This window comes from Anser cygnoides, chromosome 5, assembly GCF_040182565.1.
Source record: "Anser cygnoides isolate HZ-2024a breed goose chromosome 5, Taihu_goose_T2T_genome, whole genome shotgun sequence".
In the NCBI taxonomy this organism is placed as follows: domain Eukaryota; kingdom Metazoa; phylum Chordata; class Aves; order Anseriformes; family Anatidae; genus Anser; species Anser cygnoides.
In genome coordinates, this window is record NC_089877.1 from 41,074,458 (window position 1) to 41,099,856 (window position 25,399).

The 25,399-nt window shown below is 37.4% G+C and overlaps 1 protein-coding gene across 2 annotated transcripts in view; it reads right to left on the reverse strand.

The window, feature by feature from the left end:
* The window catches only part of SLC25A21 (solute carrier family 25 member 21), a 254,296-nt gene that overhangs the window by 68,618 nt on the left and 160,279 nt on the right, over positions 1–25,399 (reverse strand). The gene's annotated exons all lie outside the window — the stretch shown is intronic.

The window sequence follows — 25,399 nt, forward strand, 5'->3', positions numbered from 1 at the left end:
AGAAACTCATACACCACAGGTACAGGGCAAAACAAATATATGCATATATGGCTTCTTAAAATCTGAATTTTCAGCAAGTACTAACCACTGCTCTTCTAGGAAGCATCTATTGTTACTTTGATTATTACACTGAATCTCATTAATATGCAAAGGTATAACGGTATTTTTAACTCAGTGTTAAACAGCAGTGTTTTCTTTTTCATGAGAATTTAGTAGAAACAAATCAAGATTTCTACTGGAACAAAAGGCATTTATCATAATAATCATCAGTATTTCCTAAACTGTGTTCTGTGCTAAAACATCTAATGTTTTATTCACTTTGAGGAAAAAAAAAATCCAGTGATGTAATACAATTCTTTAGGCACTTATGAAGGCAAGCCCACACCTTTTTTGAAAACAGTTAGAAGGAAACACTGAGCCCCTCCATAGTCCTAATAAAAGTAGTTCAGGCACATCTGGGATCTCTATCTGGGGTAACCTCTTTTATTAGCGGGAAAACTTGCTGCCAAGTTGGCAGAGAAGAGAATGCTATTCAATAGGCTTACACTCAAATAAGAGCTGATGCATAACATTTTGTCTGAAAAGAACCCCAGGGAAAGCTAATAGTTGAAAATGCCTCAATGCCATTGCACAAGTCCAACAGAAATACCAGCTACAGAAACTTTTACATTGAGGTAATCAAGCAATCAACATTATAATATAAAGTAGATTCTAATCAAATATTGATATATATAAAACCTGATTATTTATACCTCTCAGTTCAAAAACAAAAATAGTCTTTATGTTTTTTAAAGAAGAACAACAAAAAAAAATCTTTCAAAAACTCACCAGCAAATTACTTTTTCTCAAGTATTTCAAAAGTAAAGCTTTCTTAACCCAAACTCTTTTTTCTCAAGTTTCAAGATTTGGCCCACTTGTAAACTCAGAACAAAGCTTTACTGTTTCAAAACATCCTCAGAATAACGTGCCTTCCCTCTCTCTCACCTTACAAATCCTCAAGCTTATCCTACTAGCACATGTGCAAGGTTCCCAGCTAATCCACGCATGCACAACTGTTGGTAGAACTGAGGCATTAATCACAGTCTCACTGTGCATCTCAACAACACGATGAAGGTATGTTACTTAATTTTGACTTACAATTACAGTCTGTCAACTTCTCAACTGAATTTAAATAATTAACTAAAGTACGTCTTTGATAGCAATAATGAAAATCATAGCAAAAGACAATAGACAATAAAACAATAAACAATTTAATTGTTTCAGATGAAAAGACACAAGGACTACTTCTTGCTAAAAAAAGTTAAAGTTGCATTTTTTTTTTTTTAAATTTTAAAGTAGATAAGATTCTAGTATTAAATGAGTCCATTTGTAACACTGAGTCACACAAGTAACATATTCCTTCCTTTAGGGTTTTTGGATCCATTCCTTCCCTAGTAAATCTTTTTTATAGCTTTAACAGTGATCCTAAAATACATGCCAATTATGTGTTTCAACCTAGATCTGCGAATTGGGTTCTTTGATTCAGAATTGCTTGCCTCAATAAAATCATGTGTAACTTTTTAATGAACTAGCTAATTGATCACCAGCACTTGTTATAAGAAGCTCAAGGAAGAGCTGAAAAAATGTTTGGTTTTCTGGAGGCAGCAGCAGCCTGTGTTGGTAATCGTAATAATCCAAAAGAGTGAAAGCATTCACTTCAGTAAACAACCTGGTCTGTTTTTAATGATTGTTTAGAGGAATGAACACAACTGGGGGATACGTAATGGCTTTCTCTGCTTCCAATCCATTTCCTTCTAAAAGCATTATAAAACCCCTGAATTTCATGCATTTTTGGGAGCTGGATGCCTGCCTTGCAAGGTATTAGCTTTGCTAGAACAAAAAAAGATAAACTCACCTATAAATATAATCAGAGCGTTAACTTCTGACCTAATTTATTATTTTGATGTCTGAAAAGCATCATGTGCAGTCAGCAATCAGAGACATGTTGAATGGGCAGGGAGGCAGATTGGCCACTGTATGCTCCAACACTGTAAACATTTACTGAGAGCTTGATTGCCCTAAAAATTATCATTAGGTAACTTTCTTTCTTTCTAATTTTTCTGCTTCTTGGCTGTCTGGCGTGGCCAAAATGCTGTGATGTGTGTTCCCACCTTGGGCCTGCTGGCAGAAACATTGGGCCATGTGTTGGTGCCCTGGTAATCTCCTCCTGCTTGGGGCCTGCTGCCTTCCCTTTCTCGCTGCTCCCACCTCCAGCTCCTGATGCCACTGGGGACCTCGCAATCTCTCTTTGGGTCCATAGCAACATCCCGTGAGACTTGGCCTTTTATGCCGTCTTTGACTGAACACCACCTTGTAGTAGCTTTGTTTGATAGCAAAATGTCCTGATATTATTTTAAAAAAGAACATCAATGTCTTTCCCTGTTCAAACCAAAAGAGACATGGCTGGGATCTCAAAAAGTGGAAATCCTGTAAAATAATTTGAGGTCTTGGGCTCTGTTCAAAATGCAATGTCTGCATTGAAAACTATGATCTAAACCCAAGAAAATATTCTAACTCATCCACATTATTCAGCATTACGACTACCACTTGTGAAATGAATAAACCCAAATTATTTTGTACATCACAAGAGAGAGCATTTTATGGCTATTGCAGTGCTTGATCAATAACTCTCAACATGCTGAGCCTGAAATCCCACAATGCAGATGCTTGACTCCTTTCATCAGTACTCTGAGCAACTTACCCTTTAACAAGTGATACTTCATATTTTGAAACGACTCTGCTATACTCTGCTGTACACTTTGTGTACTCTGCTGTACACAAAGGTACATATCTATTTACAATGCCTAACTTAAAGTTCTTTGGGGTTTTATAATGGCCAGTATTTTATGCTGAGTTTTACAAAATCCTCATTATACAGGAAGATTTCCTGCAAAAACACCCTGTTGCAGAAATCCTTTAAAGTCTTTTCTAACACTATTTCTATAGGAGTACATGGAGGTGTGTGTGCTTTCTGATATATATATATATGTTTATATAATATATATTTTTTCTCTCCCTCTCTCATTTGCTAATTTTTTTGTTCATGCTTGCTGAAGATCTCATCAAAAGTGTCCTGTGGATTTTGCCACTACAGTATATACCAATGTAGTGTTTACACTCTGTTCATTGCAATGTTACCTAGCAGTCCTCCCCCTTTTATTTAATGCTCTGGGTTGAATAAAGATGTCAAATTCATGCTGAAATTCTTTTAGTTACCCTAAAATCTAAAAGGAAGAAACCACTATTTTCATATCTATGTTCAAGTAGGTAGTGAGCAGCTAAATCACAGCTATGTAGAACAACCACAATGTGATGTGCAGCAGGCTCACCAAATTCTGTGATGTGGACCAGACTCACCACTGGGATTACAAAGCCCATACCCTCATTCATAAATTCCAGAATTTCTCGGTGCATTTGTACAGTACTGCTGACTAGTTCCTCAACCACAAAGCTCAGAGGGAAAGAAAAACATTGACTCAGAGAACCAGACTTTACACCATGTCACAGTGCTTCCGATAAGTGGCAGTCTTAGATGTTTTTTCCTTCTCCTCACATCTTGTTAGGATTTTATCATATGTTCTACTCTATTTTGAATAAAGCTCCTAACATTCCCCCCATGATTGGGACCAAAGCAAATAATCTCTGTTACTGAGCTGTTCATACGATATAAAGAAGAGAGGAGAGTTATGTGGCATAACAACAAAACAAATTAAATTATCTGTGCAATGTTAAACTTAAAACAACTTTTAAACAAATATACAGACTTCTGAAAGCTGAAAACATTTATAGTCTTCCTAAACTTCCAATAATTCCCATGATTCCAGACACACCTCTGTAGTTAGTCCTACTAGCATAACTTGATCAAGAATGTACAGCCTGAAGCTTTATATCAATATACATCATCTAACAGTTCATGTCTATAATAAAAAATAACTGCTTTATAATTTAAAAAGATTTCAATTTGCTAACTTAAACATTTATTCAGGTGCTACTACTGGTTAAGGCTATCTACTGATGCTCAGATTTCATGCAAAACTTTGCACTGCAAAGCAGACCTTGATAATATATTTTATTTTTTTGGCTCAAGTTCTTTGAGTTGCTTATGTTTCTTACAGGATAATAACTAAATTGAGAGTATAATTCTGTCACTTATTTTAACAGTAAATCATATGAGTTGTTGAAGAACTGAACGTAAAATTTCAAAACAAAAAATTTAATTATTTAAAGACAAAGATATAAATTATGCTAGTATAAGGGTCATATTTTAAGTATTATAGTATTGCTATGATGATTATTTAACTGCAAAAACATAATAATATTATAAAGTTGTAACATAGAGAACAGGCAAAGAACAGAACTTATTCCTGTCATTGTGTTTAGCAGATATAGATTTGCTTCCATCTAACTACAGAATTTATCATCTGCTTTCATACAGTTCGTGTTTATTTTACAAGTAATAAATCAGAATCATTGCTAGAGAAGTATTACAAAATTGATTTCAAAATTCATCTAAATGGAAATTTTATTCACTTTGTTGGAATTCATGATGTTATTTATTTTGTTTACCACTATGACTTTTGAAGGAACTTTTTTTTGTTTTTGGCAGAAAAAAGAAAATAATAGTAACAATGAAAATAATTGTAAAGGTACCCTGAAAACTCAAAATTCTTTGCAGAGATGACTTTTATGTGAGTCTGAATGTCTACTATCAGGTATGAAGTTCATATAAAAAATTACCAAACACAAATTGATGAATTTTCACATTTACTGAATTATTTAGCAAATATTGCAACTCATAAATTCATCCATTCCACACCTGACCTGTGTCTTATTGCAATCCCGATCTATTCTTCTATCCTCTTCATATGTGATTGGTTAACAAGCAATTTTCACTTTGTCTGTTATAAAAAATTCTCAGCAACTGCTGTGAAATCCAGGTAGGGCAAAAAGAGGAAACATTGCCAGTGTATGAGTAAGACAGTAACTCCTACCTACATCTGAAAGAATACATTCACAGTAAAAGTTAGAGCTAGATAAACAAGGGATATACCAATTTAGAGCACAACTTAGATGGAACAGATTGCCTATTCTGATCAAAATTTGAATCCAGTAAGATCGTCATCACTTGCCACCTCCCTTTAAGTTAACTAAAAGCAATTTATCAAAGCTCTCATAAAGCAATTGGTCCAAATTCTCATCGGTTTACAACCTTGGATCTCCTCCATTCTGTTTGATTAGGAACCTATTCTGGTAAAACTACTTGTGTTGAAGACAGCATCCATGAAACAAAAAGAAGTCCCCCCAGCTTCCTGACAAAGCACCAGAAGAAAGATGTGATTATTCGCTGACTTGATAGTGAAGAGATATGGATTATAGTTTCTATTCCTCAGATTATTCCTGTGTTTTACAACTGCAAACTGCTGCCAATAGAGAAGCATCATCTCCATCACTCTATTTTGCTTTCAGCATGAATGATAAGAACTTCCCATGTGTGGGCTCACTTCCAGCATGTACAATTTTGAAAATATTTTCCCTGAATGAACTATATCACTGAATAGAGAAACAGCAAAGGCCTAAACACAGCAAAATGATTTAGGTGGTTCACTGATATTATCAGCCAGTTCTCTGAATATGAGACTTACTCCTAGAACAGACAAAAGTATACTGATCAGAAAATAGAATCATCTTTCCTGTATTTCCTATTATTTTTAAGGATGACTTTCCTCCATCTTATACTTTAGTGTTCTAGCTAAGAAGCACATAGTTCCACCAAAAATATCAGTGGGAAAAATAAAGTGGCACTACATATATTCCTGGAGTGTAATAATGTGTAATAATGCATTTTAGAAATAAAAGCTGTATTTTGTCAGTTACTAATGAAGAACTATTAACTTTTCCATTATCCACAGGGGACAAAACATAAAGCAGCTACAATGGCAGAAAAATAAATAAATAAAAAAAATCCTTTACGTATAGCTTTAGACAAGAGCATTTAGCAAAAACAAACTTGGCAAGAAGCACGTACGGCAGTTACAGAACCTATGTAACTGTTTCATGAAAATCTCCTCTGGTAAATTTTCTTAAAGAACAGTAAAAATAACTAGTTATAGCAGTCAAATACAAATAATTTAATGTCTTCCTGAGAAACAAACACAGCAGAAACTAAGTTCAAACCATAAATACTTTTAATAATCTAATTCCATCGATGCATGCGTGTATGTGGAGGAAAGTTCAAAACAACAACAAAAAGTAATTTGTTGAAAACTACCATTCCCTTATTCCACAGGAATGAAAGATTAAATGAAGGACAATCTTAAAAGCTGGTCAGAGAAATATCATGCAAACTGATAGCTATGATTGTGCAAACCATATGCTATTTCTAGTTATGTTGTGCAAATTTGCTTTTATTTGATGGATTAAAATATTGAGAGCACTGTCAGTGCTCCGTGCTGACCAGGGAACAGAAAACCCTTGTATTGTTCACCTAAGCTTGGCACTGGAAGTGCAAACATGATATGTGCCTTGGCACTGGAGGATGAAGCCTTCAGAACCAGTTTATTTCTGAATGCAGTATATTATATATTCAAAGAAAACTTTGCTATCTTATTCTTACATTCTATTCTGACATCCTGGCATGTTTCTTAGTGAGGTGAACCTATAGAAAGGGACTCAGAGCAGGTGTCCTCTCTGCCTATGGCACATGCACACCAAGCTTTAACTTCCAGCTTCCAAGCTCTGTGTTTCTGGGTGCCAGATACAACTGTGGGCTTTCAGCTTCTACAAGGTCCCTGCAAGTACCAGCCTTTCTTCACAGTTATGGACCTGGAAACAGCACACACTGTTATTATCCTTTAGAAGTTACTCTTATGTTCTGTCTGAAAAGCCTATCTGGAATTTCTGCTGGAGCAGGGACAGCTCTCCAGTGTTGAGGATATACAAATGAATGTATAATTTTGTCCTCAAAACTATTTTGGCTGCCTGGATACGACTTCTATGACAACAGTGATGACCTTAGACAGATACCTATATCTGAAGGATTACACAATATCTTAGATGTGATTTTATGATCTTACGAAAGTAAGATTGGCTAGGAAGTGACAACTGTAAAAGGAGTAGGTAAATTTAAACACTGCCTGTGCTTTTTGTCTACATTATCTTGTGTATAAAATGCTTAGCTATTAGTGAATCTGCAGAAACTAGAAACAGCAAAAACAGTATTTTGTTTTTAAGAGTGATGGTTTATTTCTGAAAACTCTTGTAATCTCTATTTCCTAAATAAAAACAACCATCCCAAAATCTATGGATGTTTTTGCCCCTTATCTAAACAGGACGAACATTGAAAATGACAGCATGAGGAATAATTTTTCATTGTCAGAGATGATGAAGTTATTTTTTAAGATTTTACATATGGGTAGTTACTGATGGCCTAATACATCAACAGAAGTCTGGCTTTCATTAGTTTTGGATAGTCTTGTATGTTTTTCTTCAAAACTGCTTATAGAAAAACAACAGACAAAGTGATGAGGAATACAAATTAATGACTAGAAGAGATTTCACAAGAAGTCAAATATTAGATTATATTACATAAAGGCTCCAGCATCCAGTCCCAATTCAGGGAAAAATGAGAATGTGGTTTGGCTGATTTCTGTTTATAACATGTGTCTGATTAAAAAATGTCCAGTTCCTTATCTTAGTTGAAATGCTATTACAAAAATGTATATCCTCTCTTGACCTCTCTCTGTTGGATTAGTCAAATCCAATAGAGCCATTCTCATGCCTTGTGCCATTACCATCAATGAATCCATTATTGAGCCTGTGCAAATTAGAGCCTTCAAAAAATTTAAATGTGAATATGAAAAATTCATCTATCGGTTAAATTTGTTATTATATCAATGATACCAAATAAGATGAACGATTTTGCTGCTTATAAAAAGTAAGGTTATTCTCTATTACTTCAAAAAGATACAAAGGCAAATCTTCATGCAGTTTTGTAAAATAAAATATATCTGATAAGCCATAGGAAGGCTTCAAATGAATAATTACTATTGGTTATTACTAACCAATAACTTAAATACAAATAGTAATCATTATTCAAAATGCTTCCAGTTTAAATATTGAAATAGGAAAATTTATATCCCACAGGAAAAAGACACTTTTTTCTTCAACAATTCCTATAGACAGGGCCAAGAATTTCTACTTTTTTTTTTTTTAAACAAAGCTTTGATTTCAGTTTCCCCTCTGGTAATCACAAGAACTTTTCTTTCTGAGTAGGCAGGAAAATTGTTGCGGTTTTCAGACGAGAAGATTTGAGGGGAGGTCTTTTTGAAGAGTTGTTCAATTCATTTCAGGGCTCATTAGCATTTTAAGATCTTTGATGAGAGGAGTCCCAACACAGCTTAGTGTATTCTGACTTTTCTTTTTTTGGTATTAAAAAGATTTAGCACCAAAAAATTTGCAAAACACAACAAAATATACATTACACTTTTTCCCTATGGTCAAAGTAGTAAAGATAACCGAAAATATCTTTTTTCCCAAAGGAAAGAAATGGTCAACTAAAGAAATCCAAACTCATTTTCAGTGGAAAATAGCCAAAATCAAATTGTGAGTTGCTGAAAGAAGTGTTAGTTTTGAGTGTCCACCCAACCTCCCATGCCTGCGCTGGAAAACATTTAAAATTTGATTAAGATATTGTGGCTGAGATATTTAAAATACTGGGAAGGGTATAACCTGCCTTACTCCACTGAAAAGTACAGCTAAATACTCTGCATTTGAATACTTTAACTTATATGACTTTTGTTATCACAAGACAGACTATTAAAAAGGCTGATGGCAAATATAAGTAACATGGGCAATACCCATGGGCAATACCTTCCAAGCATATGTTGATTCCATGTTAAAATTACCTTTTTTCTATTAATTTGCATAGCTAAGAGACAGAAAACCTACACTCTTAAAAAAGCACTACATTTTGAAATAAAACCAGTAAAATAAGGAAATTCTGAGTTAAAGACTGAAACTCAATTCTTACCCACCCAGCTGTGCTCCAATATTGCAGCTTATATGGAATTCATTATCAGGCAGTGCTTAGCGACCTCAGCAATTCTTAACATACAGTAGGGCATAACAAGGCAAGTTAAGGATGAAATTTCCTCTGAAGAGCTATGACTCGCTCTGCTGAGGTGACTTTAAAACTAGTAAAATATCAGAACACTCTTGCTTTCTGTAATACAGTTTATCTGAAATGGTACACTTCCCCCTTTGTAAAAAGAAAAATAAAAACATGATCCCATAACTTTAAGGAAAGTTTGCTGTGTGTTGACATGGTAGCTCTCCAGCATCTTTTATAGTCAACAGATATGTATCCACACTTCCAGCAAGTTTTTCTAACAAATTAAAATATATCCCAGGAAGGGAAGAGAAAACTTTGACGCTTGAGGATACACCCTATTTACTCACAGTTTGAAGATAAAGAGGGGAGTTCTCCCAAATGCAGTGTAGTAAATGCTACTTCGTAGGAGCAGCAACAGCAGTTCCTACAGACTTCAGTACTTTATTTTTATTTTTCGAGTAACACTTCTACTTTTAGTAGGTAACAACAGAAATAATGTTAAGCAAAACTCAGAAGAATCTTGAATACAGGTTGTATGCTGTGGTCAGAAGACTCATTTTGAATGTCCAAAACTGTGAGTCACCGTTGCTGCAAAGCTGTCAGGATATTTATTTATTTATTTATTTATTTTTCTGCAGACCTAACAAGCCCCTCCCAATGAGATTATTTTTCTTATTTGTAAATACATTTTGAAAACTACCAAAATTTGACTTCAACTATTTTATGGCCTGGTTATAAACACCAGAAAATAAGAATTAGTGCTGTAATGGAAACACTAACAGGCTCTTGACAACGGCAGCACAAAGCTGAACCTTTACATCACAACACACTCTCCCCGCTGAAAAAACTCACTGGTTATCCAGGATAGTGTGGAAAAAAAGAGCAGCGTTATTTTAGGAAAGACAGTTGCTTGAAAATGGGCCTAAAGTGGTGAAAGTTAAAAAGGAGGGTTTCTTTATTCCCCCCAAACCTACCTAACTACTCCATAAAGTAATGCACAAATCATTCATTATAACGAGTCATAACAATGATTTGTGATCTTCCAAGTTTTCATTTTATGCCCCTCTGTTTTTCCTTAAAGACAGGAGGATAGACAAAGACTGGAAACTTTGGGTCATATGGATCACGGCACCACTGCTATGTCTGGAATTTTCTTATAAATATCCTATTGCTCTGAGGTTCATAGGCCTGACTGAAACAGCAGGGACGATCTCATTTGTACTTTTATAGTTGTAGAGGGATTTGCAAGAGTTAACGCAATTTTCCATAATATTTCTTACTGACCTCAGGAATAAAGGGAGAATTCCCTTTTTAATCAGTATCTGAAACATTGTTAAGTCTAAAGAAAAACAGGACTTCTTTCAGATTTAACAAGACTTTTCCAAGTGCTGATAATTTTAAAGATACAAAGCAGGGCAACTTTTGAAAGAAAGAGAGGATTGCAGAAAAGCATTTGTGGGAAGCAGGCAGTGCAGTAGTCTGGAGGATAAACTTCTCAACAGATTTTACCACTTGCTTGCAGTCTTGTGCCTTTTATGTATTGTTCAAAAAAAAAGTTAAATGATTTCATGAAAATCTTCAAATCAAAGAAGTATGTGAAGGTTCTCTTATAATGATCTCAGAAAACAAAATGTTTTGTTAACCATCAGTTGGAAACTAGCAAAATTCCTCCTCTCACTTTGTACATTCACAGAAGTGAATTTTGCTTATGTTCTCCAGGCAGTCAGGCAGCCAGGAAGGCAGGCTACACTAACATGGCTGATCTGTCTCAGCTACTGAGCCCTAGGACTGAAAAACAGACATGACGGAAGGCAGTTCTGATGCTGTCATGCAGTATTTCCAAGGGACTACTGCTTTGTTTCCTTGTTACATTTGGTACATCTTCCATACTCGCACTTAGTCAAGTCTGTAGTACTACATGGCCTTAGAGATAAAGCAAATTGATTTATTGAATTATTGAATGCCTACTGATAAATAAAATTGGCTTGTTGAAATATGACTGAAAACTCAGTGCTTCATAACTAAAAGTTAATTACTATGTATATAATTATATTCAACATGTAGGGTTATGCCTTTGTTGGTTCATAAATTGCTATTTGCTGTTTAAGGCCAAACTGAGTAAGAGTGCAATAAATAAAAACCTAACCGTACAACATATTGGTCATGCCACTTTCCTCCTTTTTCTTAGCACACATGCTAGCTAATGGGGAAGCAGCTACTTAGAACAAAAGTTATGCTATGCTTCTTCCAAAGACCTAGCCAGATAGTGTGTGCACTACACTGGCAGTACTTTCACCTTCTCTGTTGTGGGTCTTTACTTTGGTGCAATACAGTCTGTGCACATAAACAGAAGTCCAAGGATAGCCAGGTTCCAACTTTCTCTGCTATGCATCCTGAAAGGTGCCCAGGCTAAGGCATGGGAAGGACTTAATCTACTTAAACGTTGCAGAGTACTATGGTACTGTACTTGTTAAATCTACAGCTTGTCCCACTTATGGCCTGAACCCCTCCAAGAATAAACCTGATTTTAGAGGTCTGCAGAAGGGAATCTCCAGTTTCATTACATGCACAGGAGATTTTTTAGCCTTTTTATGTTTCAAGACCTCTTGAAAATGCAAATAGCCATCCTGCCTACCAGCTAATAGACATACCATTTACCCCCATTTATTAGAGGTCACAAGATGCCAACTTGTCATTGGAACTGGCAGGAGAAACCACAGTTTCATAATAAACAAACACTGCTGTTTTTGTTGCAGGAAGTTTTCACTATGAGACTGTGGGCTGCGAAAAGGGCAAACAGGGAAAGTCAATTGCTGAGGAATGACTGATGGATGTATAGAGTGAGAAAAATTATGAAAGTAGGTAGAAGGGAGAAGAGTGTGGTCCAAGAAACACTATATATATTGAGCAGATGGAAAACCTTCAGGCAGTCATTGTTCAAAATATGAGCAATGTATCATTGTCTCTGCTCCTTCCATGTCATCTCTAACACCTATAAGCAAGCACTGCAGTTCTGCAATTTTCCCTTCTATGTCTACAGTTTGTTGAATGGATAGTCATAATGTAGACATAAATGATATCTGAATTACTATATGGTATTGATTTACAGTACTGTACTGTATCAAATTGCAATGCTTAAATCCTTCAGCTTCCATTAACAATAAAAGCAGTTTAGAAAATACATCAGAAACCTATGCTTTAACTTTATATGAGAAACTTTTGCAGGAACTTCTATACTGAGCAACGAATATAACAATAACGTATGTAGTTTGCAGAGGTTTGCTACATCTATGCCACATCTCATCTCTTAATATCAAGTGGCATCTTTAACATATCTTAAAGTCTTTTTTAGGATCAAAGACACCCCCTTTGCTCTCCGTTGCCTTTAACATACTTCAGCAACTGCTGTTTCCCTCCCCACCACTAGAGTATACATGTGCACAAGCATAACTTTCCTAAAATATGCAGAGGAAATATGGTATGGCTTGAAAAACTAATTTTCTTTGAAAGAATATGTGAAGTGAGAATAGTTTAATGTCTGCACCACTGTTACAAATTATGTTTGAAGAATGAGAGGAATGATCAGAAACCTAATGTGTTTCCAGATCTGCTCATATAATGGCCTCTAAGTAGCCGGTAAACTTCCTGCCCAGGTCAGGACTGTGTGCTAAGAAGCACTTTAGCTGCTTCATTTTTTGTCATTCTGTCTCTGTCCCAGTTGCTATGACTGTGTGGAGTTTCAATGAGTATCTTGAAGAAATTTCTTCAACATAAAAGATACGGCCAATCACAAACATCTATTAAATATGACTTGCTGCTTCCAGAAGTGGAAAATTTCACTGAAAGATGAACATCAAAGTACAAAGTGGCAGTAAATATTTACTGAATCAATACTGTCTAAAAAGTGGGGAAAAAAAATCCTAACCCTGTATCTAGATAGTATCTAGATAAACACAAGAGTATCTAGAACTGCTCATCTAATGTTATAGACTAGGTTGTGCTATAAGTGAGGAATAACATCCTGAAAAATGCAGAGGAGAGTCACAATATATCAGTAACAAATTCACCTGTTCTCTCTTTAGTACAGAGAACCTCTTTTCATATATAATAAAAATAAACCTCTTTCTAAGAAAATGCAAACAACAAACCAGCTACCTACCAGTATTTACACAGCTAGCTCAAGAAGCACATTCCAAAATTCTACCAAAAATCTATTCTTACTGGCAGCAACAAGCCCTAATTAGAGTGGAAACAAGTAGCTTTAAAAAAAGTCATTGTGTAAAAAAAAATCCACCAAGTTGTTTCAAATATAAAATCAGAAGCTCTAGGAAGTCCAGATATGAGCCTTTGAATGACTTTATACATACATGCATCCACATATATACACTCTTTGTCTTCCCTGCAATTACAAGAAATAGAAAGGATAAAGGCTTATAAGAAGAAGCAATGAATGTACCACTAATTCACATCTTCAAATTCCTTATTCTTCTTGGTATACACTTACATGTTACTTAACTAAACATAAATCAATAGGTTGACATGTGCCATAGAGTTTAGATACCAATTTAACACTTCCACATAAAGTTAGAGAGAGAATTATAAAATCACTTTGAATTTATTATTTCTAGAAAGAGTAGACAAAAGTCTTTGAGGATTAATTTCATGCTGTGGGTTAAATTTCACTCTCACGATAGGCCAACTATTGCCTGGGGCTCTACAGATAATGAACCTGCCAAGGGATTAGCAAGGAAACACTTGTGTTATTATAAATCGTGTACACTTCCCTTTCTAACCAACTTCATCCTTCATGACATTAACAAATTACACACTCTGTCCGTGTTTCAATATAATGTGAGGCTGTGAATGACCCTGAACCAATAGTACATTAGATAAGATCTTCCAAAGGCATAAATAGCTATTAAATTTGGTTGAAAGATCCAGACCTCCTGAAGTGAGAACATAAGGCATATTCTGTCAGATCTCTCCAAGAAGCAGAGAAACATTTGTATGTAAAATCTATTGAGACTATCAGCTGATGCAGTCTAAAATGTCTCATAGAGAAATGTGTGCAAAATAATTAAATGTAACACTGAAACAGAGAAAATTTTAGAGAGAATTAATATACTGTAAATAGTCTAAACTAGCCTATGCAAAGATGTCAATAACTTGGTATCACTGCAAACAATGGATTTACTAAAGAGATCAAACATAATTTATCATATGTATATTATTTCTAATAATTATTTTATGCCTAAGACCAGTTAGAATATTACTGATTCAAATCTAGATGTTTTGTGTACTTGATCCTTTTCTCCTTTCTTTTACTGCAAAGCTTAACTTTTTTGTGTTTACCTGTAGAAAATAGATCAGGTTCTAGACAAACCATGCTGAGCATGCCCTGTAGTGAAACTGCATATTATTACAACGTTAAAGTAGAAATCTGGCATCATGAACTGATCCTGAACAGTATTCTCACACTACCATATAAACAGTAAGGCAAGAAAGAAGTCTTAAGATCTGAGACTTCTCCTTTGACCCAAATCAGCTCAGGACAGCATTCTCTGAGTTTTAGTGATGGTAGTACTACTGCCAGCGATCCCTATAGGGAGAAAGACTCTGAAAAAGAAATAGTAGGATTCTATCAATATAACTCACTTCTGTAGCTTTCAGAGCATTTGAACAAAACAACAGACTTTTTTTTTTTTTTTTTTTTTTTCTGTGCCCCCTTGTTTACCCACTTCCTGGAAGCCAAAGCTGCCTTTGAGACAAACCATCTCCAGAATGTGGCAGCACATCACTTCTAATCACCACAAACTAATCATCCATGTTAAAATGCTCTGAGATTTATTCCATGTGCTGGATTGTCAAAGGCATGGGCAGTCCTTTCTTTTACTGCTGTTGTCAAACAGCCTGGCCTACCCTCTGCTAATGTTCCCTTAAACACTCTGAGGGAACACGACCTGAAACATTGTCCCTGGACCCCAAAAGTGTGAGCTTATTATGTGGGAAAAGTGGCCAGTTTTGTCTGTTCTCTCCTACACATGCAACCAGTGAGCTCTGTTCTCCCTTGCTGTGGTTACAGAGTGCTCTTCTTTGGAGAACAGCATGCACTCGACTCTTCCAGACACGATGAGTCACTCTGAGCTCTGCCAGATGACTCCGACCAGCTGCATGGCTGGTATTGTTCTCATGTGACAAAAACAGAGAAAGAGGAATTTCGCAATTGTTCTCTCACAATGCTTCAGTATCATTTTCTTCTACTGCCTAAGGAAGAGTAATAGTTGCTGCACTTCCCTTGACTTTCTAACAGGACAGGAAATAACACAACTGTATTAGGAGGCAGACAAGATAGAGTAATAAATGCCTCACTTCTAAGAACTGGCCGTTCTGACTCCTTAGCATCATATAATGCTTGGCAGTTGCTCTCTTTACCTACCTGTACAGCTGAGTCTGCTCTGCATCCAACACTAGGAACAGACCTTTCGTGAAAATTATTTTAAGTGAAGCACAAAACTGATTAAAAAGTGGCAACTGAGCATTCCTTAAAGTGGATATCTGGACAGTGTAATGAGTCCTGCGGCAGCTCAAAGAGCCCTCCGTATTTTCCAGGACTGGAAGTGCTGCATACTAGACCAGTAGGATTCATGTGGCCTTTATAGTGGGAAGACAGAAAAGTGTCATTAACTTTCCCAGATGATCTTGAAGGTCTCTTCCAACCTTAATGATTCTATGATTCCACTTGGGATGTAATTCAGTGAATGGTTCCACTAATGGCAAAGCCAACTGAGTAAGTTCTTGATCCCCATCACTGCTTGTTGCCAGACTTTCTTTTTTGCAGATGCAAATATTTATGAGGCCATGCAGTAGAGCAAAAACAAACACACACACCCTGAAATTGTGCTACTAACATAGATTGTTTTACTTTTCACCACAGATTCCAAGCTGCTCTTGGGTGCCTGCATACAATTTGCACCAAAATTAACGTCATTTTGCTTTAAATACTTCTCCCCTTCTCAGCAAGCGATATGTTTGTAGCAGAAAGTGGTGCCTTCACCTAAAGGAGTCAAAAGGAAACAGAGCAAGTGAAGGACTGAAGTCCAGTGAAGTGGAAATGAACTGGAGAGGAGGAGTCTGGCAGTTGAACTGGGTAAAGAACAAGAGAGAGTACAGGACAGGTGGAATATATGTGGACAGATTGGTGGAAAAAGGCAGCAACTGGTGACAACTGGAAAAACAGACAGAATTTTGGAGCTAGAAACTGAAAAGAAGAGTAAGGAGAAATGGGAGGCTGGCAGCAAAAGTAAATGGGAACACAGGAAGACAGAAATTATGTGGGCCTCAAGGGTCTGCAATAATTCGTGCACATGCCTTATGATACATTCTTTAACAAAAATCTTTTCAGCATTTTCAGTAAGTGCAATTGTTTCATGAAAAACATGTTATTTACCTCTCTGTGGTTTGCTTTTGGAAGTGGCAGGTTTGTTCCGTGAAATGTTTTAGATGCTTTAAATGTCCTCAGAAAATATAATTTTGAGCCAGATATGTAGAAATAAAAATGTGCAATGAGATGTTTATTTTTTAAGGCCCCTTCCTCATTAAGTCCTCAGGATACATGGCAGTCTGCAAATGAATCAGTTTGCGTTAGGAATAAGGATATTGAAGTTGGCATATAATACGCAGAAGAAATTAAATGTAGTGACGTGGTCCATGTTACTGAAGATACACATTATTATGGATTGTGCAATTTGTAGTTGTCTGAAAGCTAATGACTATAATTCAGACATTAATTTCACTTAGAACGTAACAATCCTGTGCATTTCTCAGTTGGTCTTTACTAGAATAATGAATCTTAAGTCAGCTTAAAACAATTTTATGCTACACTTTTAACCATGGAATAATGCACATTCTACTTTGTATTAAAAAATTCATACAGGTTCACATCTGTTGCATATTACTTGTCGCCTCTTTTCCCCCCTCCCTGAAGGGAGCTTCTTGTTTTGACAGCATTTTAGTGTCTATACTTCAGGCGAACTCTTGATTTATAAAGGAGTAATTGCAAAAATAATGTGAACTTATTTCTAATTTTCATATTTCCATTTCCTCTTCATTCACTAAGAGTTGTTACTCTGAGCTTAAAGAGGTGGAACTTAAGGAAAGTCCTGCCCAAATGGAATAAGAGAAAGAAAAGAAATATCCAATTGCTAAACATCATCTGCTTTTATTATCGCTGTTTGTCCTAAAGAAAACCATGTTTGGGTGTGAGCAAAAAGAACTATTGTCCTTATAAGAGAGTTGCCAAGTACTTGTCAGCTGACTAAACTGATACCTTGGACCATTTCTTGACATTTATAGACCATGAACGTCCTATTATTACATGGCATGTACAGATGAGGTCTGTTGGTAAATGCTTTTCAGTGGACAACCAGGTGGCAAAGATTTTCATTATTCGATGATACTCATCTCTACCCCTAATAGGCACTGTAAGGTAAGAAACACATTGAACTCTATACAACTTTTACAATACATAACCACTAAAAGCAGTAACTAAAGAGAAACTGAATAGACATTTTAATAATGTAGTCAAAACACATTATTTAATTCTCTGTGCCAGGTAGTAATAACAATTTGCCTAGCAAACTTTTTTTTTGTCAGATTTTTTCCAATTTACAGATATCCTAAACTGTGAAAGAGAAGAGCTAGCTTGACAAGCTGAATTAATGTGTCTATCAGCATTAAGCCCATACTACACAGTGACATCTCTCCAGTAGGTAAACTGCCTCTGAGACTAATGTGTCTTCACTTATTACTTCACTCGTCTTTGGTTAAATTCTGAAATGCCAGGGGACACAAGTGATCGTGTCTTCAAAATAATTTAATACCTGTTGTAATATAGCATCAAAAACATGGTGAGCAAGATCTTGTCAAAATGCAAAATCAGTAGCGAGTGTCAGGAGGCAGAGCCTGCTGTCTGCAATCTGATCCTTCCACACACCATAATCTCCATTTTATTTTGCCTAATGAGGCAGGAGTTAAAACAGTTGACCTGATCAAATTCAGATGGCAGCCCTAAAGGATGAGCCCCCTGCTGCACTCTTGTCCCGACACCCTTTGTTACCTCCAAGTGAGCTGAGACCAGGCTGTGAACCATGTAAATAGGAGGTTTCCAGGTTAATGAAAAGCTGCAACACCATTCTAAATCGGGACAGAAGGTTATGCTTTTCTAATCCAAAGAAACTTTCATGAACCTCAGTAATAAAGTTTAACGAATGTTGGTCATTTTGAACCTTGCAAGTAGAGACTGGACAAAGGGTAATAGCTTCCTTATAAAATTTCCTCATTCTATAGCCATTGCTTGGCATGTATCAGTAAAGTAAAATGAATTTGTTTTCTTATGACAAAATCAAATATAACAATTAAAAAAGGATGTCTCGGGAAAAGGTAGTTAATGGTTCTTATAAACTGATGTTTTTATTAGGTGATGGCATGTTTGCTATTTCATTACTTATCTGCCAAAGAGTTTCTTTCAACACCAAATCAGAATCTACATGCTACAGCCATGTAACACATTCAACTTCAGTCCTTGTGCTCCAGCTGCATACACAGATAAATCTTTAAAAGTGGGCAAAGCATAAAAACTGTCTACACTACCTTTCAGTGTGGATTGTAACTTGTAGTCTTTTACACAAAGGAAATAACAATTGGATTCAATTATTATACCTCTATCTGTTACTTCAAAGACAAGACTGTGAGAAAATCCCATGTTTGATGGTATCTCTGTGGTGTCTACAGAAAGGAACATGTTACATTAATTTGGGCTTACTGAGTGCATAGCTTTTTGTTCAACTTTGTGTGAAGTGGGGGGGGGTCTCAGTCATGCTGACAAGAGATCATGTGCATAAACAAAGTCGACAAGATATACATAAAAATGCCTCATTGCGTCTCTGGAATTTCATTAATAAGTTTGAATATGTTTCCTGGTTTGTCATGTCTGTTTTTTGTTGTTGTTGCTGTTGTTGTTTTTTAAATGTGAAGCATTCCATATCTTGAAAATATGCATTCACACAGAAAACATTAAACTGGATAGCAAGAAAATGATGCCTATATGGGTGAAAAAATACATACATATATGATTTATGGTTACATTGGTTTAACCCTACTGAAAATTTACATTAATTTATTTTATCTGTCTTGAAGAAAAGTGTGACAGATTTTACATTTTCATGTTTTAGCCTTATCTCCTGGGTGGCTATTCATTTGTTACTTGGTACATATCACATTTTTGTAATTCAGATGTCACTGGATTGTGTTTTTAGTCCCCTTCTCCTTTCCTCAATTAGGCATTCGTGACACTACTTTTCATACATTCCAGTAATCAATTCCGAAGCCATTCATCAGGATTTCAGAAGCTGCTCTTGAAAAATTAGATACATGTGCTCAGTGTAAATGAGAATGCAATGATTTATGACACAGGTCATTCTGAAAACCCATGAGTTCTTCTCCAGTGACATGCCAGAAATCACAACTATTACTATAGGGCTGTGATCTGTTTATTATACAGCGTATGGGTGGTGTGCCATGTCTAATTCATTTTTAATGTGTCACATTTTTTCTGGTTGATTTTTGAAAACAAGATTTACAGTTGTTTAGAGTTTGACAAGAACAGTAAACTGCTGGTTTAGTTAATACTTCTTCAAATGGATTGATTAAACTATCAGCCTGTTTGCACTCAATGTTCCAGCTATGAAGGCAGTGTTGTTTTAATTGCAGCTACAGCAGTCAGCAGTTCTGTAAATCATGTATTATGCATCCCTCGGGTGAAGAAAAAAACATGGATGTTCAATCTCACTGGCAGGGAAGAAATTCAGTTTCTGTTTTCTCTTCAGTTTACAAAGGGGAGAGGGGGACAATCACAAGAGAGTAAAGGTCTTTCCCAAATTCCATGATCTCAGTCACCTGTTCAAGGGAGGGATCTTAGCAAGGTGGATCAGAATATGCTCCTGAACCTTATGGCTGACAACGACTCAGCATTGTGTCTGCTGGAAAGATCTTAAGCAGCTCCTACCCATTGGTGATATGAGAGTAACAAAGCAACACGAAGTTAGCACTGGTTGATCAGTACTGATTTACCCAGTGGTGATGGTCAAAAATGACAAAGACTGAGGTTTACCATGGCACTCATGACAGCTTAAAAGACAGTGGGGTTGTTTTCTGCTTTAGAATTGGCACAACTTCTAACCACTGGTTAAGGGCAACCTTGTAGAAGTTATCAGCTGTGTGGTTTCCAGTGTAGACACAGATTTGTTTTTATCAAGAATGTATGAGGGCTGTAGCACTCAATTAATGCTGCTTCATACAGCACACAGTTCTGGCTGTGACAGAGCAATACTCATGCAGCTATTCACTACAAACATGCAAGCAGACAGCATCTCTGCTACCATCAGTTTGGGAACTAAGTCATGTCTAGCAAGTCCCATTTAATAGGACAGGGGAAGCATCTCAGGTCTAGTACAAACAGGCACCTCAGAGGCACAAAAGAGCTCTGCCTTTATACTGAATCAGAATCTGGCCCAAACACCTGTAACTATGTACAGCTTGTTGGAATTAGACATACACCAAAGCAGAACTCCTGCATACATTTTAAATACTTAATTATGATTCATCTCATTTAACTTCAGTCATTTTAATTTAACCATCCACTTTAAGCCAGTCATCTAGGCTCCCTGCAGAACCAGTGCTGAGGCATACATCTCCAAAGGCCAATCATCCAATCCTAAATTGCGTATCACGGACAGATGGAATGAACTGTCCTGCATAATTGTTCCTCTCTTTCCCTTGACTATAGATGGAGCTGTCTACCTTTGATACACTGCCCAGGTTCTAGCAAGTGCCCTTAAAGAAGGGGCACACACTTGTCAATGGTCTGTTTTTTTTAGGTGAGTTTTTTTTTTTTTTTAATAAATTACAGATATTTCACACGGAAATACAACTAACTTCTTGTAGTAGAGAACAGGTCACTTAAACTTGCCAGCAGACTATTGCCAAGTGTCCCTCTGTTTTCTGTGGCAGACTCCCACAATCATATCCTCAGGCAACACAAACCTTGCATCCAGCAGGTGACCCAGTATTTTTTGGAGGGCACTACAAGAACAGTAATGGTGAAATTTGGGTAGGAGATCCACTTAAGTCTGCTCACTTTGCCCACAAGACTGCAGTGTCTGGGGTAAGTTGTGCTCTCTGGATATGTGATGTAATCCAGACTCTGTGGGATGACAAGGAAAGGCGGAAAGGTCTCGATTAGGGGCAAGGCATGGGAAGAAGTTCAAAGACGGCAGACCTCAGTGTCCTGGGCAGCAACAAACATGTACCTGAACAGGCACTTAGATAAAATATAAGTTTGATATATAATCACTGGACTTGTTCACAATCTAAAATATAATGAAAAAAGAGAGAAAAAATATTAAAGGGCTCAATGAAAACTACAATCAAATTAGACTCCAGTGTGTATTTTGCATTGGTTAATTCCGGAAGAGCACCCAGAGAACATCAAATTGCAAAAATTTTGGTCAGTAAAACAAGAATACTCATTTGATTAAAAATTGTCAGAATCACCTGTATCTTGTGAATGCACAAGACACAGATACAACAAGAGAGAATAAACAAATTTCAAGGTCTTGGACTATGCCACTATGAATGATACTATCTGTCACTGTTAATGGCAATCATGGCTGCAAGTAGCATTGATGTCCCAAGAAGGCTCTAGTTTCCCTCTTCTCCATTTTGCATATTTAAAGTTTGTATGAATTTTTTCATACAAAAATCCTTAATTTTCCATTCTTAGCTTTCATGATCAGTCTATTAATTTTTTAATGAAATGAAACTATACACTATGTGAGTGACAGTCACACTCAGGATTTACTTTTCCAACATGGTTTAACGACTGTCAAAGCAACTACTAAGCAAATAAAACTCTTGAGTTTCACTGAGATGTAGTCAAGACAATGACTTTGTGAGGACTCAGTTTTAACGCCACCAGGAGAAAATATTTTTCCTCAATTTTGTGGGTCCACTCTGCAGATGGCTTGGCACCTTTATGCTTTGCTTCTGACCAACCCAACCCCTCCTCCCCCACTGTTCCCCTGTTCAGAGCTCATGCATAGTAGTCTCACTGCTCCACACTCCTGATGCCTCTCCTGCCTCCTGAAAAGTCAGGGCAAAGCAGTCCTGCCTTGTACAGGCTCAGAAAAGTCTGCAGGTCCTGAAGAAGGAATCTGCAGCAGGACTGTGCTATAATAAAGGAAGAATCCAAGTAGCAGAAGAGGCAGAATTCCCAGGATGGTAGAGAGGAAGGGAGTGTGCTGTGAAAGAAGATCTGGGCTCAGGAAAAAGGACAGGGACTCTGCACACTCAGCACCACACTGTGCTGTGGCCTCCACCATGGACCAAAACCACCCAGGACTAAATTCTTGCCTTTGCATACTCAGGAGCCCAATGAAAGGAGAGGAAGGGGGAGGGAGAAGTGTAGATAGAGGAGGAGAAAGAAGGATCTTTAACCATGACCCCTAAAACCTCATGAAGCCAATGTACAAAGTATTTTATATGACTGGTATACCTCTGTTAGCAATACAGTGAAAGATTGAAAGGGATTTCCTGTCAGTAGCCCATATCTCTAGCAGCCCTTTATTTAATCTTAGGATGAAGGACAATAACATTCATTAGTTCTCAGAACTAATAGAGAAATTTAGTGGATTTACTGTGCATAAGTTCATGCAACAATGATAAATGCAGCATGGAGTCTATGTCATATGATATTTCATATACACTGCACATCTCTACCATCTCTGTTTCAGTTATATCTAACCTGTATGGAATAATTTCTTCTTCAGCAATATTTCTGGCTATGTTACCTAACATACTATACTGATAAAATACTAAGGATGGTCTCATTTCAAAATGCCCAGGGTAGAATCTCCATTAGAGCAATAGTTGAACACCATATCTGAGTCTAACATTCTTGATCTGGCAAGCATCTACCAACTGTCTCTCATCACTTTCTTACATCTTCCATTACAAGAACTGTATGACAGTGGACAACTTGTAGATGACTTCACAACAGTTCCTAAGAGCTCTCAACAAGGATATCCAGTGTAGCAGCCATGTATTTCACAGATTCACGGAAAAGTTCTTGATTCTGAGATGCGACAGTGAAGATTTGAACAGAATTATTGTCTGCCAGAAATAGCATGGAGATTCTCCTTTTGACATTTGTCCAGAAATGAACAGGGATATGAAATGGTGAGAATAGCAGGATTCTCCCTGTTTGAAGGGAACAGAAGTGATGCTGAAAAAAGCATATATTCCAGTCAATTCTGTAGTCACCAGGGCAGATTCAGCACCCTGAGGACCAATGGTATTTTCTGAGAATAGGATTGATCCCTCAGTGTTTTTCACTGGAAGCCACATGACACTTCTCCTTCTCACAGGCTTGTGTCCATTCTATTTGGGACAGGGACTCCAAAGATGAAATCTCCTCATCTAAGGAAAACCTTAGCTACTGGACTAAACCTTAAGATTGTTCTTACTACTAATACACTTCAGTAACTGGACTTGCAGTTCTGACAAGCAGAAGGGTAAACAACTTCCCTATCAGAACAACAAACATTACTGAGCAAAAGTAAAGATTGAGAGCTAATCTCAACAACGCCATTTACAGATGAGAGTCAGTTTGGCAAGAGAAGACTCAGAGCTTGATTAATGTGAGCAAGAACCCTCTCTGATGACTGTAGGTATGTGGATGAACTACCCATAAAATAGGCACTACATTCTTGAACTGCTGAAAGTATTTTTTTCCTTGGTTCTATGTGTAGCAGGATTTGAACTGGGATCATTTCAATCATAAGTAAAGGGCAGCAGTTTACTGAGGAGATAATGCTATTACTTTGATCTTCTATGATCCTCTGTGACTTTTTTTTTTTTTTTTTGGGTTAAGATCAGCAAAGGTGGAACATTTGCTAGGTACATGTAAGGTAATTTTGTTAGGTACTTTAAACAAGAAGTAGGTGTGACAGTGGAAAAAAGAGTAAGAGTTTCACAAGACATATACTGTTTAAAGCCAGTTTGTTTAAGGCAGAAAGATGATGCTTAAAGACGTGGCGAGAGCAGTAAGAAAATATCTGGAATGGCTGAACAAACAGGGTAGGTCAGGAACTAAAAAGCAGCATTTTTTTTTCTTATGCTTTAATTAAATGAGATCCATTGAAAAACCTCAAGAATAATAGTAGTTGAGAATGATGTTCCTGACAGAACAGCGGATGTACCAGTTCAGCCACTGTGCATTTTCCACACATACTGAAAGTGCAGGAATACATCATGGACAATGCTAAGACTTAAAAAAGATTCTGTATCTTCAGTGTGCATGATTTTGCACCTGCAGCATAAATGTACATGTTAATCTGTGGTGGTTTTACTCGGGTGGGCGGCTGAGCTCCACCACAACTGCTCTCTCACTCCCCCTCCTCAAAAAGGAACGGGGAGAAAATATGACGAAAAGGGCTCAGGGGTTGAGATAAGGACAGGGAGATCGCACAGTAATTATTGTGATGGGCAAAATGGACTCAGCATAGGGAGATAGTAAAATTTATTGCCTATTACTAACAAGCTAGAGAAGTGCGAAACAAAGGAAAGAAACCAAAAGCACCTTCCACCCATCCACCCTCTTCCACCTCTTCCCCCCAAGCGGTGCAGGGGAACAGGGGAATGGGGGTTATGGTCAGTCTATAGCGCTTCTCTGCCGCTCCTTCTCGGTCACTCTCATCCCCTGTGCTGTGGGGTCCCTCCCATGGGATGCAGTCCTTGATGAACTGATCCAGCGTGGGCTGCCCACAGGCAGCAGCTCTTCAAGAACTGCTCCAGGTATGGGTCCGTACCACGGGGTCCATCCCTCAGGAGCGAACTGCTCCAACCTGGATCCCCCACGGGCAGCAGCTCCTGCCAGGTCACCTGCTCCTGCGTGGTCTCCTCTCCACGGGCTACAGGTCCGGCCCGGAATCTGCTCCGGCAGGGGTCTTCCGCAGGCCGCAGTCTCTGTCGGTGCGGGTCCTCCTGCTCCACCGTGGTCTCCTCCACGGGCTGCAGCGTGGAACCCTGCTGCACCGTGGTACTCCATGGGCTGCAGGGGGACAGCCTGCTTCACCATGGTCCTCACCACAGGCCGCAGGGGACTTCTGCTCCGGCGCCTGGAGCACCTCTCCCCCT